A 19007-nucleotide genomic window follows, 5' to 3' on the forward strand; every position below is an offset into this window, starting at 1 on the left:
TTTCAATACATGCCTATGGCGGCCGGATGCGGCGCGATGCGGCAATAACCGCATCCGGCCGCCGCATGCGGTTTTTGCCACTGCGCATGCTCAGTAGCATGCCGCAAGCGGCAAAAACCGGACTGGCCGCAAAGGAAAAACCTATGCAAAGGATGCGGTGTTTTCACCGCATCCGTTGCATAGCTTGCACAGCCGGATTGAGCCGCAGAGCTCAAGCCGGATGTGTGAAAGTAGCCTAAAGGGTGCTTAGCCTTGTATTTAGCCATAAAATAAATAAATAATTAAAAAAAAATGACGTGAGGTCCCCCCATTTTTTGTAGCCAGCTAGGGTAAAGCAGACGGCTGCAGCCTGCAGACCACCGCTGGCAGCTTCACCTTGGCTGATAATCCAAAACAGTGGGCACCCCACGCTGTTATTTTAAATTATATAAATAATTTAAAACAAAAAACGTGGGGTCCCCCCCATATTGGATCACCAGCCAAGGTAAAGCGGACAGCTGGGGTCTGATATTCTCAGACTAGGGAGGTCCACTGTTATTGGACACTCCCCAGCCTAAAAATAGCAGGCCGCAGCCGCCCCAGAAGTGGCGCATCCATTAGACGTGCCAATCCTGGCGCTTTGCCCCAGCTCATCCCGCGCCCTGGTGCGTTGGCAAACAGGGTAATATATGGGGTTGATGCCAGATGTGTAATGTCACCTGGCATCAAGCCCTGGGGTTGGTGAGGTCAGGCGTCTATCAGATACCCGACATCACCAACCCAGTCAGTAATAATTAAAAAATAGACAACAAAAAAAGTTTTATTTGAAAAAACACTCCCCAAAACATTCCCTCTTTAACCAATTTATTGAAAAGAGCACAATCAATTCCACGTCCGGCGTAATCCAATAAGGGGGGGGGGGCACGGCGATCCATACCATAGTCGCTGTCCCAGTCAATGAAAAACAGAATGTTCCCCATTGGCTGGGAGAGCAATGCAGTGACCTGAGCTAACATCAATAGGTCAGCTCAGGTCACTGCAGGGGATGACGAGCGCTGCCATCAGGAGCATAGATGAGATCATTACCTTCTGTGATCATCTCCTGTACTGCTGACGTCAGCGCTGTCACTGACTTATCGCGAGAGCCCGTGACGTCACCGCTAGTGACAGTCTCGGGCCGCTCGCGAGTCGGCCCTAGACAGCAGTGACAGCGCTGACGTCAGGAGGCAGGAGATCGTCACAGCAGGTAATGATCTCACCTCCTGACAGCAGCGATCGTCATCCCCGCGGCTCCCAGCACTGCAGGATGTCCGTGTCTGCCTGCGCTGCAGCGTGACAGGCTGCTGACACTGCGGGCAGACACTGACACTGCAGTGCAGGCAGCCGCGAGGCCGGAGCAGGACACAGACTGCACAGACACCTGGAGGTCGCACGGAAGTGCTTCTGTGCGGCGTCCAGGGAGTGTGACGTGTGTTTCCTCTGCTCCTCTTCCTGGCATAATGACATCGCTTCCTGCAAAACCGCAGGCAGCGATGGGCATTACCGCAGGTAAATCGCGGCTATTCCGGTGGTATACCGCACATCATTGCTACCTGCGGAATACCCCCGGAATACCGCAGGTACCTGCGGAAATTAATGGACATGCACATTTTCTCAAGAAAGTTTCTCGAGAAAATTTTCTCAAGAAATTTTCTTGAGAAAAATCCGCACAGTGCGCACAGCTATTTTTTTTTCTCATTGAATTTCATGGGAAATGTCTGCACAAAGATTGCAGACATTTCTCAAGAAATTTCCGGGGCAAATCCGCGGGAAAAACGGTCTAGTGCGCACATAGCCTAACTGCCTGGTTACTTCCTGCCTCCAAAGTTGTGAGCTCCTTGGTGGGCGGAGCCAACCGCCTGGCCCACCCCCTGGTGTGCATCATCAACCTCTGGAGGAAGGCAACAAGGATTTCTGGTTAGCAGGTGTGCCTACCTGGAGTGTGGGGTGTGGTGGTGTTGTGACCTGTGTCCCCTGGCTTGCCCAGGGCGACACATTCCCCCTTAGCAAAATGCAGACCGTCCGCGGGCTGCCGTCCTACACCGGTTTTATTTTTCTGTAAAAGGGGATAACAAGGGTTAATCAAACATCAATACATTTTTAATCAAAAACTCTTCCCAAAACGGGAGGCACATTTTCTTAAACGTTGCAACGGTATACGGTCACGGTTTCCGCTCTCTCCCACCCAAGCAACCTGGCCCTGATGCTGCCCCTAAAATCCAGGCAGCACCCCTTGACCCACAGTCCAGCACAAGTCACCCGAGCGGGATCTGTCCTTCCCCTCCAGAGGGTGGCCACCGGTTCCTTTGGTGGCTGGGCCCTGGCCTGCTCTGCTCAGGGCCCTCCCTCCAACCTGCCTCTCCGGAGGCGGCATTGCGGAAACGGTAACGGTACCCAACATATTTACAAGCCACTTAACGTTTGTGGTTGCCCTGCAGAGTTCACGGGCTTGTCCATGGATAGTTCCCATGCAAAATGAACATTAAACGGTCCCCACGGGGACAAGGGTGCCGGCTCCTGCCGGTTGCTAATCACACGGTGGATCAGGTGAACTTCGGTAATTTTCATCATTTTCTGCAACTTTTTCAAACTTTTAAACACACTGACTTCTGGTCCCAACGGGGACAACTCTTAGGCGGAGGGCCGCCGGCTTAGCAGTCCATCCTCAATCGTGGGGCTCTAGTGCCACCCTCACATGGTGCACCGCTCTGGACCCCAATGGTAGCTCGCTGCAGGCGATCTTCTTCCATATTCATGCGGGCATGCACATCCGCTCTACACCCCTCTCGGGCGTCGATCTCCCTGCGCAGCTGCTGTTGCCGTCGCTCCCAGCCGGGAGCACTCTCTGTTTGCTCCGGTTCAGCGTGTGCGGGGGACGGGCCCAGCCAGAGTCCCTCCGTGTCGGCTACGACCAGCACCTTCAGTAATAAGGGACCCCGCTGTGACATGGCCTGCTCTGCCTCCTGGCAGCTGCATCCCCGCCGTGCCTCCGGTGCATCTTTGCTGACGGCCTCAGCCTCCGGCTCCTTCCATTGAAGCGGATCAGGGTGGTCACGATCTTCTGCTGCAGGTCTGTCCGCCGGGGCGGATTGGCAGGGTACCGCTACCGGTGGTGGTGGTAGCGGGCCTAGTGGCGGGGCAGCAGCAGCCAACACGGGTAGCGGGGGAGGTAGCAGGGCGAGCGGGTATGGACCGGGTCCCTCAGCCGCGATGACCGACCCACTAGGGGCACAGGGGCGTGGGTCACTTACCCTCCCTTCCAAGACTCCCTCCGTCTCGCGTCTCCGTATGGCCGCCACCACTTCCACCATGTCGGCCTCCCACTCCTCCATGAGGAGCTGCATGCGGACCTGCAGACGGCTGCTTAGCTGGACGGTCCGGACTTCCACCCGCGCTGCAATGCCAGGCGCGGGGACCACGGTGTTGCTGGTCGGACTCAGCATCTTTAGCAGCGGCCTCTTCCAGGAACCAATAAATGGCCGCAGGGTCCTGGCGTCCCTGCTTCCACAGCCGCGCTCACATGCGGCCAGCCGCCATTGCGTCCCCCTTAGCTCTTTTCGGCCCCTCCTCTCTCGGGGCGGGGTTTTGGCCTTCGCGCTTCTACTGCTCGAGAAGACGCTCGAGCGGGAACTTTTCGCGCCAAAGATGGCGGCTTCTGAAATTTTTCTGCCGGATGCCTCCGGCGGTAACAAGGCGCACCTCTACCTGACGGCAGAGCGGTAAGATCCTGTTCGTGACGCCAAGTTGTCGCGGGCGGGGAGGAGGGTGTCAGCACACCGCGCTCACCCCTTCTGCTCGGGTCCGGCAGTTGCTCCTGGTGGCTCGAGCCGTGGGCCGGATCCCGGGGTGTCTCGAGCGACACTCCTCGCCCGTGAGTGAAAGGGGGGTGTTTGTTGGGTGTGGGGATGGTTATAGTTCGTGACGCCACCCACGGTTGTGGTGATTGCACCACCGCTGCTCAGTGTGGGGGTCCCGGGGATGGTGATGCGGAGCAGCCAGGTGTTGTGTTGCCCCTCCGTGGGTAGGGGTTGGTGATCCCGGGGCCCGGTGATGAGATGTGAAGTGTAGGGCCTGGAGGGCGCAGGGGCGCGGGGGCAGCGCTGTGCCTTGCGGCACTATGGTACTCACTCAGCCTGACACACGGACACAGTTTGTACGGTAAACCAACGGCTGGTAGGACGGTCCCACAGACGGCTGCACCTGCACTCCCGGTAGGTAACGGTGACGTTTCTCTTCCTTGCACCTATGTTATCTGATGGTAGCGGTGGATTCCCTCCGGTTACCCGCTCCCCGACTGCAATCTGGGCCGGAGGAGCTCTACACTTTGCCCGCAGGCGCTGGCCCTGGGGAAACTTGTGCCTTGGCGGTGGCGGTGTCTCCCCGGTAATGGTCGGGCTGTTGCCGTCAATCGGGACTTGGTTGCTGGGGGATCTGCGTCCCCGTCACTGACGGATTTGGCAAATCTGGCGACTCCTAGCCTTGCCGGGGTCCGAGAGGCCCCTGCCCTGGTGCTGACTGTCCTTCGGAACACTGCTCCAGACCACCGGGCACACAGCCAACGGGGTCCTTCCAGGAACTTCCAAACGGTCCCCCTCCAAACAGTCACCGCCGTCGCTGACCTTGCTGTTCTGGCCCTACACACGGCTGGGCTCTCAGGCTTTCTTTCCTTCTGTCACTTTGCTTGCTTTCCTCCTTTACTACCTTCACTTTCACTTTGTTGTTTACTTTAGCCCCTGCCTGGGCTACTCCTCACTCCTTCCACTTCCTCCTCCCTCACTCGACTCTCCCTGGACTCTAACTGCCTGGTTACTTCCTGCCTCCAGAGTTGTGAGCTCCTTGGTGGGCGGAGCCAACCGCCTGGCCCACCCCCTGGTGTGCATCATCAACCTCTGGAGGAAGGCAACAAGGATTTCTGGTTAGCAGGTGTGCCTACCTGGAGTGTGGGGTGTGGTGGTGTTGTGACCTGTGTCCCCTGGCTTGCCCAGGGCGACACATATGCGCCCGGAGATCCTCTTGATGGGGTCTCCTACCGACCACACCGACACAAACTGCTGAATCTGTCTCTTAAACAACCAAGACCACGGCGTCTTCTCTAACTCTTTACAAAATGAGAAGTTTTTCATCAAAAACAAGAGATTAAAGAAGAGCTCGGGGCATGGCATGGAGAGGCCGCCCTCCTCATAGGGGAGATAGACAATATTTCTCCTGACCACATTCACTCGGTTACCCCATAAAAAGTGGAAGAAAACATTGGTGAGCCTAGGGAGTAACGTATCAGGCACCGGGAACACCACACTGATATAGAGGAAGAGCGGGAGCAGGAACGTCTTCAGCAGACGGATCTTCTCCTGATATGTCATCCTCCAGTGCTTCCAGCTCCGCACCTTCTGCTCACACACTGATATAGAGGAAGAGCGGGAGCGTCTTCAGCAGACGGATCTTCTCCTGATACGTCATCCTCCAGTGCTTCCAGCTCTGCACCTTCTGCTCACACACCGACAACTTCTCTTCCCAGTTCACCTTCCCATCGTCTACAGCACCAAACACAACTCCCAAAATCTTTATCTGACCCTGAACTGTCCTAAAGGGCACAGAGAAGACATTCTGGTCATCCCCCAACCATAGAGCCTCGCTCTTCTCCATGTTCACAGAGGAATTAGACACATGGGAGAAAGCTGCAATCTCCTGCTGTAGAGCCGCACAGTCCTCTCTAGAAGTCATCACGACCGACACATCATCCGCATAAGCGCAGAACTTCACATCCTCCACTTTACTCTGCAGGTGACACCGCAACCCTGTAAAATCTCTATGGTCCTGCAACTTTCTAAGGAAAGGATCTAAACTAAAAACATACAGCAAAGGGCTGAGAGGACAACCCTGCCTCACCCCCGACATGATCCTGAAAGGCTCGGCCAAATGGCCATTAATCAGCGGCAGACTAATGGCCTCCTTATACAGAACCTGCAACCACTGCACAAACTGCATGGGAAGACCATAATGCGACAACACCTCATACAAGTAGCCATGATGGACTCTATCAAAGGCCTTACTCTGGTCTAACCCCACAATATACGCTCCCATATTGTGCTGCTTAATATACGTCACGGCCTCTCTCACCAGCAGTAATGAGTCCTCTATAGTGCGACCCTTCACACCACACGTCTGGTTGGCGATGATGAGCTCACCCGCCACCTCACTCAGCCGAAAACACAAGATTTTAGCCAGGATTTTATAATCCGTATTCAGTAAAGACAGGGGACGCCAGTTCTTTAGATCTTTTAGATTTCCCTTCTTTGCCAGAAGGACCAGAACAGATTTATACTGGGACTGGGTGAGCTTCCCAGCAGAGAGACACTCATTATAGACCTGCACCAGATCCGCAGCCAACAAGTCCCTAAACCCCCTATAGAACTCACTGGTCAGGCCGTCCAGCCCCGGGCTCTTGTTGGACTTTAAGGAGTCAATGCTCCTCTTTACCTCCTCCTCAGTTATGGGCCTGGCCATACTCTCCGCCTGTACAGGGTCTAACGTTGTCCGAGACGTCCCCGTCAGATAGTCTTTAATGCCATCCTCTCTGATCTGGACCCCTTTATACAGATCTCTATAATAGTCCCCAATGATGTTATGGACTTTCTCCTGATCTGACTGCTCCACCCCATTCTCATCCAACAAGCCGGTCATTAGCTTCTTACTGACTCTGTTCTTACAAGCTATAAAGGGGTCCGGAGTATGGACACCCCAACTATCAAACTGTCCCTCTGCCTTGAGAGACTTGAGGCGATCGTACTGTAACCCTCTCATTCTCTGCTTTATCTGGCTAACGTTCCGGCTGTCCACCTCCTCTCCACCATTCATCCTGCTATATAGCCTGCTCAATTGTAGTCTCAAGGCCGAGTATCTCATATACTCCACATCACTTCGTCTTTTGGCTGCACGTATAATAAACTGCTTGATGTCACTTTTCATGATTTCCCACCACTCAGCTGTGTCCTCACACATACACTGCGTGGTCCTCCGCTCATTATAATAGGTGGTGAAGGCATCTCTAAACCCTGGCTCCTGAATTACGGAGCTATTCATCTTCCAGTACCCCTTACCACACACCCCAGTGCCGTCCGAATCCAGTGTCACGCTCACCATACAATGGTCGGAGTACTCCAGAGGGCTGATCCTGTACTGAGAACTTCTCACCTCTCTCTTTACATACACCCGGTCTATTCTACTGGCATTACCGGCTTTATGGTAAGTGAACGTCTTACTGGTATGATGGGTTCTAAAAGGGTCTACTAGATGGGCCTGCTGGACTATATTATTAAGAAAGGTCTCATCATATCTCAGTCTCTTGTGACTACTGGTTCGGTCCACATTACATGACACATTATTAAAGTCTCCACACAATAGGAATACTTTTGAAGTAAAACAATATGGCTTCACATGATCAAATAACTCCCTCCGCTCCTTTCTGGTCTGCGGAGCATAAATATTTATGGCTCTATAATGGACGGAGTCCAGCGTAAAGTCCAGCATCAGACATCGGCCCGGACAGATCTCCAAGACTCTATTCACATGAACGTCCATGGTATTGAAGAGGATCCCCACACCGTCATTCCTCTCCAGACCGAAGGACCAGAACGACGGCCCGAGTCTCCAGTCTCTCTTAGCTGCATACACATGGGCATTACTCTTCAAATATGTCTCCTGTAAAAAGAAGACATCGGATTTCTCATCAGACAGACGCTGGTATATAGCCTGCCGCCGGTTCCTGGTCCTTACACTGTTCACATTAATAGAGCTTATCCTCAGCCGCATCTAGATCACTTAGACTTCCTGGTCTTCTTCCTCCTTCCACTGCTGTCACCTGTAGTTCCCCACCTCTTTGTGGACACTGGGGAAACAGGATCCACATCACGAGAGTCACTTTCAGGAACATATGAAGGACTTTGCTCCATTTGTGTCTCTTCTTCCGGTCCTTCTCCCAGTACACTATAACGTCCCGGACTGACTGATAAATCTGGAGGCTCAGAAGTCTTCTGTACAGTTTTTATTTTTCTGGAAGGATTCGCAGCAATATTTTTCCTTTTTACGGTAACGAAACCTTCGCCATCGACACTGGACGTAGTGGCCAGTCCAACTGATTCTGCAGAAGTACTAGCCCGGGGACTGGGAGGTTTGACATAAGGCTTTTTAAACACTTTAGATTTTCCTTTAATGACTGACAGTTTAGTTTTGACTGGAAGGATTTTTGTTCTTCCTTTAGTGACTGATGGCCATTTAGCCCCTTCTTGATTAATTGATGGTAGGTTAGGAGTTGATAGCACCTTAGGGGTGTCTTCAATGACTGGTGGTGCCGTAGACTTTTTTTCAGTGGCTGGTGGTCTTTGCAGAACAGCTTTCTTTGGTGGTATCACAGACTCTGGAGCTGATTCAGTGACATTAAGACTGCTATCACGATCATTGCCGACTTCAGGGACAACATCAAGACCTCTGGCAACATCTTCCTGACCTTCCTCCATAGGTACTGGGAAGATCTGATCATTATATTGATTATGTTCAGCAAAAGGACATTCCCTGAATGTGTGCCCTGATTCCGAGCACAGGTTACAGATGACAGGTCCTGTACACTCGCTCTTTACATGCCCCAACTGCCCACATAAGGAGCACTTCACACGAGAACAGTTCATGGCGAGGTGACGGCCTCCACATTTATGGCACCGACGTGGCTGACCAGGGTAGTAGCATATCCCCCTCTCGGAGCCCAAATAGAAGGAGTGCGGCAGATGACAGGTCACACCATTCTGTTGTAGGAGTTGAATCTTCACCGTATAGCCTCCATTCCACAACTGTTCCTCATCATAGATCTTCTCAGGATGACTTTTCACCATACACTGCCGACTCAGCCAGTGCTGTAGATCCGCCAGTGCCACCACCTCAGACCGGAACAGGACAGTGGCCGTTACCTCCTGCGGCTTAGACAACTGGACACAGTAGAGATCATCCCAGATCTTATCATCTCTGGTGTCATTATAGATGCTCCAGAACGCATCCAGATCATACTGCAGCTTAAAACTGACATCAAAGACTCTGCTGGGGGGAACGTGTATCAGAGCATGGATTTCAGACGCCTGAAACTTCATGAAACCTTTCAGAAGGACTTTACCAATATAGATTCTGGAAGGGATCTTCTCCTCTGGCCCGGTGTACTTGATCCTCACAGCATTTATTCTTTGAGGTGGAGGGTTCACTAGTCTTGTGACATTGGAGAACAGTCTCCTGGGCTGATGCTGGTCGTCAGATGGGTTAGAGCCGGCATTTTCCCCATTCACAGGCGGATCAGTGCTGGGAATCTCTGCTACAGGCGGCTCAGTGCTGCCGCTCTCCCCGGCCTTATGCTTACTGGACCCCGATTGTGCTGCAAACATGGCCAACTCCACTACTGATTGCTGCTGCACATTACATGCCAGAGAGTCCACCAGCCCCGACTGTTGCACATTACATGGCAGAGAGTCCACCAGCCCCGACTGCTGCACATTACATGCCAGAGAGTCCACCAGCCCGGACTGCTGCACATTACATGCCAGAGAGTCCACCAGCCCCGACTGCTGCACAGTACATGCCAGAGAGTCCACCAGCCCCGACTGCTGCACATTACATGCCAGAGAGTCCACCAGCCCCGACTGCTGCACATTACATGCCAGAGAGTCCACCAGCCCCGACTGCTGCACATTACATGCCAGAGAGTCCACCAGCCCCGACTGCTGCACATTACATGCCAGAGAGTCCACCAGCCCCGACTGCTGCACATTACATGCCAGAGAGTCCACCAGCCCCGACTGCTGCACATTACATGCCAGAGAGTCCACCAGCCCGGACTGCTGCACATTACATGCCAGAGAGTCCACCAGCCCCGACTGCTGCACATTACATGCCAGAGAGTCCACCAGCCCCGACTGCTGCACATTACATGCCAGAGAGTCCACCAGCCCCGACTGCTGCACATTACATGCCAGAGAGTCCACCAGCCCCGACTGCTGCACATTACATGCCAGAGAGTCCACCAGCCCCGACTGCTGCACATTACATGCCAGAGAGTCCACCAGCCCCGACTGCTGCACATTACATGCCAGAGAGTCCACCAGCCCGGACTGCTGCACATTACATGCCAGAGAGTCCACCAGCCCCGACTGCTGCACATTACATGCCAGAGAGTCCACCAGCCCCGACTGCTGCACATTACATGCCAGAGAGTCCACCAGCCCCGACTGCTGCACATTACATGCCAGAGAGTCCACCAGCCCCGACTGCTGCACATTACATGCCAGAGAGTCCACCAGCCCCGACTGCTGCACAATACATGCCAGAGAGTCCACCAGCCCCGACTGCTGCACATTACATGCCAGAGAGTCCACCAGCCCCGACTGCTGCACATTACATGCCAGAGAGTCCACCAGCCCCGACTGCTGCACATTACATGCCAGAGAGTCCACCAGCCCCGACTGCTGCACATTACATGCCAGAGAGTCCACCAGCCCCGACTGCTGCACATTACATGCCAGAGAGTCCACCAGCCCGGACTGCTGCACATTACATGCCAGAGAGTCCACCAGCCCCGACTGCTGCACATTACATGCCAGAGAGTCCACCAGCCCCGACTGCTGCACATTACATGCCAGAGAGTCCACCAGCCCCGACTGCTGCACATTACATGCCAGAGAGTCCACCAGCCCCGACTGCTGCACATTACATGCCAGAGAGTCCACCAGCCCCGACTGCTGCACATTACATGCCAGAGAGTCCACCAGCCCCGACTGCTGCACATTACATGCCAGAGAGTCCACCAGCCCCGACTGCTGCACATTACATGCCAGAGAGTCCACCAGCCCCGACTGCTGCACATTACATGCCAGAGAGTCCACCAGCCCCGACTGCTGCACATTACATGCCAGAGAGTCCACCAGCCCGGACTGCTGCACATTACATGCCAGAGAGTCCACCAGCCCCGACTGCTGCACATTACATGCCAGAGAGTCCACCAGCCCCGACTGCTGCACATTACATGCCAGAGAGTCCACCAGCCCGGACTGCTGCACATTACATGCCAGAGAGTCCACCAGCCCCGACTGCTGCACATTACATGCCAGAGAGTCCACCAGCCCCGACTGCTGCACATTACATGCCAGAGAGTCCACCAGCCCCGACTGCTGCACATTACATGCCAGAGAGTCCACCAGCCTCGACTGCTGCACATTACATGCCAGAGAGTCCACCAGCCTCGACTGCTGCACAATACATGCCAGAGAGTCCACCAGCCCCGACTGCTGCACAATACATGCCAGAGAGTCCCCCAGCCCCGACTGCTGCACATTACATGCCAGAGAGTCCACCAGCCCCGACTGCTGCACATTACATGCCAGAGAGTCCACCAGCCCCGACTGCTGCACATTACATGCCAGAGAGTCCACCAGCCCCGACTGCTGCACATTACATGCCAGAGAGTCCACCAGCCCCGACTGCTGCACATTACATGCCAGAGAGTCCACCAGCCCCGACTGCTGCACATTACATGCCAGAGAGTCCACCAGCCCCGGACTGCTGCACATTACATGCCAGAGAGTCCACCAGCCCCGACTGCTGCACATTACATGCCAGAGAGTCCACCAGCCCCGACTGCTGCACATTACATGCCAGAGAGTCCACCAGCCCCGACTGCTGCACAATACATGCCAGAGAGTCCACCAGCCCGGACTGCTGCACATTACATGCCAGAGAGTCCACCAGCCCCGACTGCTGCACATTACATGCCAGAGAGTCCACAAGCCCCGACTGCTGCACATTACATGCCAGAGAGTCCACCAGCCCCGACTGCTGCACAATACATGCCAGAGAGTCCACCAGCCCGGACTGCTGCACATTACATGCCAGAGAGTCCACCAGCCCCGACTGCTGCACATTACATGCCAGAGAGTCCACCAGCCCCGACTGCTGCACATTACATGCCAGAGAGTCCACCAGCCCCGACTGCTGCACATTACATGCCAGAGAGTCCACCAGCCCCGACTGCTGCACATTACATGCCAGAGAGTCCATCAGCCCCGACTGCTGCACATTACATGCCAGAGAGTCCACCAGCCCGGACTGCTGCACATTACATGCCAGAGACTCCACCAGCCCCGACTGCTGCACATTACATGCCAGAGAGTCCACCAGCCCCGACTGCTGCACATTACATGCCAGAGAGTCCACCAGCCCCGACTGCTGCACATTACATGCCAGAGAGTCCACCAGCCCCGACTGCTGCACATTACATGCCAGAGAGTCCCCCAGCCCCGACTGCTGCACATTACATGCCAGAGAGTCCACCAGCCCCGACTGCTGCACATTACATGCCAGAGAGTCCACCAGCCCGGACTGCTGCACAATACATGCCAGAGAGTCCCCCAGCCCCGACTGCTGCACATTACATGCCAGAGAGTCCACCAGCCCCGACTGCTGCACATTACATGCCAGAGAGTCCATCAGCCCCGACTGCTGCACATTACATGCCAGAGAGTCCACCAGCCCCGACTGCTGCACATTACATGCCAGAGAGTCCACCAGCCCCGACTGCTGCACATTACATGCCAGAGAGTCCACCAGCCCGGACTGCTGCACATTACATGCCAGAGAGTCCACCAGCCCCGACTGCTGCACATTACATGCCAGAGAGTCCACCAGCCCGGACTGCTGCACATTACATGCCAGAGAGTCCACCAGCCCCGACTGCTGCACATTACATGCCAGAGAGTCCACCAGCCCAGACTGCTGCACATTACATGCCAGAGAGTCCACCAGCCCGGACTGCTGCACATTACATGCCAGAGAGTCCACCAGCCCCGACTGCTGCACATTACATGCCAGAGAGTCCACCAGCCCCGACTGCTGCACATTACATGCCAGAGAGTCCACCAGCCCCGACTGCTGCACATTACATGCCAGAGAGTCCACCAGCCCCGACTGCTGCACAGTACATGCCAGAGAGTCCACCAGCCCCGACTGCTGCACATTACATGCCAGAGAGTCCACCAGCCCGGACTGCTGCACATTACATGCCAGAGAGTCCACCAGCCCGGACTGCTGCACATTACATGCCAGAGAGTCCACCAGCCCCGACTGCTGCACATTACATGCCAGAGAGTCCACCAGCCCCGACTGCTGCACATTACATGCCAGAGAGTCCACCAGCCCCGACTGCTGCACATTACATGCCAGAGAGTCCACCAGCCCCGACTGCTGCACATTACATGCCAGAGAGTCCACCAGCCCCGACCGCTGCACATTACATGCCAGAGAGTCCACCAGCCCCGACCGCTGCACATTACATGCCAGAGAGTCCACCAGCCCCGACCGCTGCACATTACATGCCAGAGAGTCCACCAGCCCCGACCGCTGCACATTACATGCCAGAGAGTCCACCAGCCCCGACCGCTGCACATTACATGCCAGAGAGTCCACCAGCCCAGACCGCTGCACATTACATGCCAGAGAGTCCACCAGCCCGGACTGCTGCACATTACATGCCAGAGAGTCCACAAGCCCCGACTGCTGCACATTACATGCCAGAGAGTCCACCAGCCCAGACTGCTGCACATTACATGCCAGAGAGTCCACCAGCCCCGACTGCTGTACATTACATGCCAGAGAGTCCACCAGCCCCGACTGCTGCACATTACATGCCAGAGAGTCCACCAGCCCAGACTGCTGCACATTACATGCCAGAGAGTCCACCAGCCCAGACTGCTGCACATTACATGCCAGAGAGTCCACCAGCCCAGACTGCTGCACATTACATGCCAGAGAGTCCACAAGCCCCGACTGCTGCACATTACATGCCAGAGAGTCCACCAGCCCCGACTGCTGCACATTACATGCCAGAGAGTCCACCAGCCCCGACTGCTGCACATTACATGCCAGAGAGTCCACCAGCCCCGACTGCTGCACATTACATGCCAGAGAGTCCACCAGCCCCGACTGCTGCACAATACATGCCAGAGAGTCCACCAGCCCCGACTGCTGCACAATACATGCCAGAGAGTCCCCCAGCCCCGACTGCTGCACATTACATGCCAGAGAGTCCACCAGCCCCGACTGCTGCACATTACATGCCAGAGAGTCCACCAGCCCGGACTGCTGCACATTACATGCCAGAGAGTCCACCAGCCCCGACTGCTGTACATTACATGCCAGAGAGTCCACCAGCCCCGACTGCTGCACATTACATGCCAGAGAGTCCACCAGCCCCGACTGCTGCACATTACATGCCAGAGAGTCCATCAGCCCCGACTGCTGCACATTACATGCCAGAGAGTCCATCAGCCCCGACTTCTGCACATTACATGCCAGAGAGTCCACCAGCCCCGACTGCTGCACATTACATGCCAGAGAGTCCACCAGCCCCGACTGCTGCACATTACATGCCAGAGAGTCCACCAGCCCCGACTGCTGCACATTACATGCCAGAGAGTCCACCAGCCCCGACTGCTGCACATTACATGCCAGAGAGTCCACCAGCCCCGACTGCTGCACATTACATGCCAGAGAGTCCACCAGCCCCGACTGCTGCACATTACATGCCAGAGAGTCCACCAGCCCGGACTGCTGCACATTACATGCCAGAGAGTCCACCAGCCCCGACTGCTGCACATTACATGCCAGAGAGTCCACCAGCCCAGACTGCTGCACATTACATGCCAGAGAGTCCACCAGCCCGGACTGCTGCACATTACATGCCAGAGAGTCCACCAGCCCCGACTGCTGCACATTACATGCCAGAGAGTCCACCAGCCCCGACTGCTGCACATTACATGCCAGAGAGTCCACCAGCCCCGACCGCTGCACATTACATGCCAGAGAGTCCACCAGCCCCGACCGCTGCACATTACATGCCAGAGAGTCCACCAGCCCCGACCGCTGCACATTACATGCCAGAGAGTCCACCAGCCCCGACTGCTGCACATTACATGCCAGAGAGTCCACCAGCCCCGACTGCTGCATATTACATGCCAGAGAGTCCACCAGCCCCGACTGCTGCACATTACATGCCAGAGAGTCCACCAGCCCAGACTGCTGCACATTACATGCCAGAGAGTCCACCAGCCCGGACTGCTGCACATTACATGCCAGAGAGTCCACCAGCCCCGACTGCTGCACATTACATGCCAGAGAGTCCACCAGCCCAGACTGCTGCACATTACATGCCAGAGAGTCCACCAGCCCAGACTGCTGCACATTACATGCCAGAGAGTCCACCAGCCCGGACTGCTGCACATTACATGCCAGAGAGTCCACCAGCCCCGACTGCTGCACATTACATGCCAGAGAGTCCACCAGCCCCGACTGCTGCACAATATTATCTCCATTGTCTAACACCGACGATCCGGAATCCATTAATACCACGATATTGTCCCCACTTACTGCCACAGACGGCTGAGAGTCCATTATACTTTCTGCTGCCAGAAGGTCTTCATTACTAGCACCACTGAGTGTGGTCTCAATCATATTGTCTAGGGTCCCACCCACCGTGCCGAGCGGGGTGTCACCCACCGTGCCGAGCGGGGTCTCACTTACTGTGCCGAGCGGGGTCTCACTTACTGTGCCGAGCGGGGTCTCACTTACTGGGCTGAGCGGGGTCTCACTTACTGGGCTGAGCGGGGTCTCACTTACTATGCTGAGCGGGGTCTCACTTACTGTGCTGAGCGGGGTCTCACTTACTGTGCTGAGCGGGGTCTCACTTACTGTGCCGAGCGGGGTCTCACTCACTATGCCGAGCGGGGTCCCACCCACCATGCCCAGCGGGGTCCCACCCACCATGCCGAGCGGGGTCCCACCCACCATGCCGAGCGGGGTCCCACCCACCATGCCGAGCGGTGTCTTACTCACTATGCCGAGCGGGGTCTCACCTACTATCTCTTGTCGTGGAAACCACTTTCTTGGGAGAGCTAATTTAGGGTGAGATACAAAGTGATCTCCAGATCTGCCAGTGTTGGTCCAATTAATAGCGATGCATCGGAGACAAACACACGAACACACAGTTAATGTCCGTGTACCAGGCTTTGTCTGAATCTCAGATGCCCAGACAGTAGTTTATTAACACCACAAAAGAAAAGGGGACGGCTTAGTACATGACCAAAAATGGAATGAAAGTTGAAAATAACAAAATCGTAAATTATGGATCCTGCTGCATTCCTAAAAATCTAGTTCTGTCCAGTTTTCTGGACCTTCATTAACAAAGACATTTGAGACAAAAGCATCCTTATAACAAAGAGTACACCCTGTGTTATTGCTTTTATGAATAACACTTATGAAGCTAATATAAAAGTACAAAATTATCAAAGATATATAGATATATAAATTGCTTAAATGATAATCAAACTTAATATAAAATATTAACCATAACACTCTGTACAGGGTGTACTTCCATTCTCAGTAGCAGGAATAATGTTCATCTCATTGTTGCACACAGAGTGCTCTGCAGTTAACCCCTCTTGTGCTGACACACATTGCTCTGCAGTTAACCCCATATTAGCTGACACACATTGCTCTGCAGCATTTTCGGATGTCTCGGACCGCTCACATTGCGCCCCTGATATTAATGCCGCGCTCCTCACCGGATTCCCCTGACTCACAATGTCATACACAGTCTCATAGTCTTTGTCCTTTGATTTAATGAAGCGCAGTCTCTTTACACTCTGGGCTCTGGATTCCCTTTGTTTTTGCTTAGTCCGTGTCTCCACTCTGGTCACAGAGGTCAGGTTTTTCTCCAGTCTTTCTTTCTGCATTGCCAGCTCACGTGTACAATCATCCAGGCGCTCACATTTCATCAGCTTCAGCTTTGCATCACTCTCATTATTCATTTCTCTTTTTAGTCTGCTAATTTGCATTTCCAGTTTAAAAATACTTTTCCTTGTATCTTTGGAACTTAATCCAGAAATATTGCACTCAGGTTTACAGGACTCACCAGCCACCATTTCCACTTCTCCACCACCATCAGATCCATGCTGCAGGCAACACTCCAGACTGTGGACTTCTCCTGGATCATCAGCCCAGCTCCCCTCCCCTCCACCTGGGTCTGAGGCCATGGCCTCCGCCCTGCTGAGAGCTCACAAACACACGTCTATCCTCTCCTATGGACAAGAATATACCATAACTACTATAATACTGCCTTTATGTACAACAATATAACTACTATAATACTGCTCCTATGTACAACAATATAACTACTATAATACTGCCCCTAAGTACAAGAATATAACTACTATAATACTGCTCCTATATACAAGAATATAACTACTATAATACTGCCCCTATGTACAAGAATATAACTACTATAATACTGCCCCTATATACAAGAATATAACTACTATAATACTGCCCCTATGGACAAGAATATAACTACTATAATACTGCCCCTATGGACAAGAATATAACTACTATAATACTGCTCCTATATACAAGAATATAACTACTATAATACTGCCCCTATGTACAAGAATATAACTACTATAATACTGCTCCTATGTACAAGAATATAACTACTATAATACTGCTCCTATATACAAGAATATAACTACTATAATACTGCTCCTATGTACAAGAATATAACTACTATAATACTGCCCATATGTACAAGAATATAACTACTATAATACTGCTCCCTATGTACAAGAATATAACTACTATAATACTGCTCCCTATGTACAAGAATATAACTACTATAATACTGCCCCTAAGTACAAGAATATAACTACTATAATACTGCCCCTATGTACAAGAATATAACTACTATAATACTGCCCCTATGGACAAGAATATAACTACTATAATACTGCTCCTATATACAAGAATATAACTACTATAATACTGCCCCTATGGACAAGAATATAACTACTATAATACTGCTCCTATGTACAAGAATATAACTACTATAATACTGCTCCTATGTACAAGAATATAACTACTATAATACTGCTCCTATGTACAAGAATATAACTACTATAATACTGCCCCTATGTACAGGAATATAACTACTATAATACTGCCCCTATGTACAAGAATATAACTACTATAATACTGCCCCCTATATACAAGAATATAACTACTATAATACTGCCCCTATGTACAAGAATATATCTACTATTATACTGCCCCCTATGTACAAGAATATAACTACTATAATACTGCCCCTATGTACAAGAATATAACTACTATAATACTGCCCCTATGGACAAGAATATAACTACTATAATACTGCTCCTATGGACAAGAATAGAACTACTATAATACTGCTCCTATGTATAAGAATATAACTACTATAATACTGCCCCTATATACAAGAATATAACTGTGTTGTGTATCTGTGGACTGCCTGCGCTTCAGCGATGGGAGTCTGCTCCCCGGCTTTGTGAATGTCGGGAGAGCCCTTTTGCCCGCAAACGCTGGCCAGTGGGATCTCTCTGCCTGTGCGGTGGCTTTCTATCCCCCTCGTTGGGCTGTTGTCTTCAGTCGGGACTTTGGGTGGGAAAGGACCTATAGTCCAGACTGCAATTATGGGACGTTTCTCCAAGCTGCATGGGCTCGGGTGAGGCCTCCGGAGGTAATGTCAGTACAGTAACCTCCTCACATTGGACGTCCCTCCAAGCTGCATGGGCTCGGGTGAGGTCTCCGGAGGTAATGTCAGTACAGTAACCTCCTCACATGGGACGTCCCTCCAAGCTGCATGGGCTCGGGTGAGGCCTCCGGAGGTAATGTCAGTACAGTAACCTCCTCACATGGGACGTCCCTCCAAGCTGCATGGGCTCGGGTGAGGTCTCCGGAGGTAATGTCTGTACAGTAACCTCCTCACATGGGACGTCCCTCCAAGCTGCATGGGCTCAGGTGAGGCCTCCAGAGGTAATGTATATACAGTAACCTCCTCACATAGGACGTCCCTCCAAGCTGCATGGGCTCGGGTGAGGCCT

The sequence above is a fragment of the Anomaloglossus baeobatrachus genome, chromosome 5 (assembly GCF_048569485.1).
Source record: "Anomaloglossus baeobatrachus isolate aAnoBae1 chromosome 5, aAnoBae1.hap1, whole genome shotgun sequence".
NCBI classification, from domain to species: Eukaryota; Metazoa; Chordata; class Amphibia; order Anura; family Aromobatidae; genus Anomaloglossus; species Anomaloglossus baeobatrachus.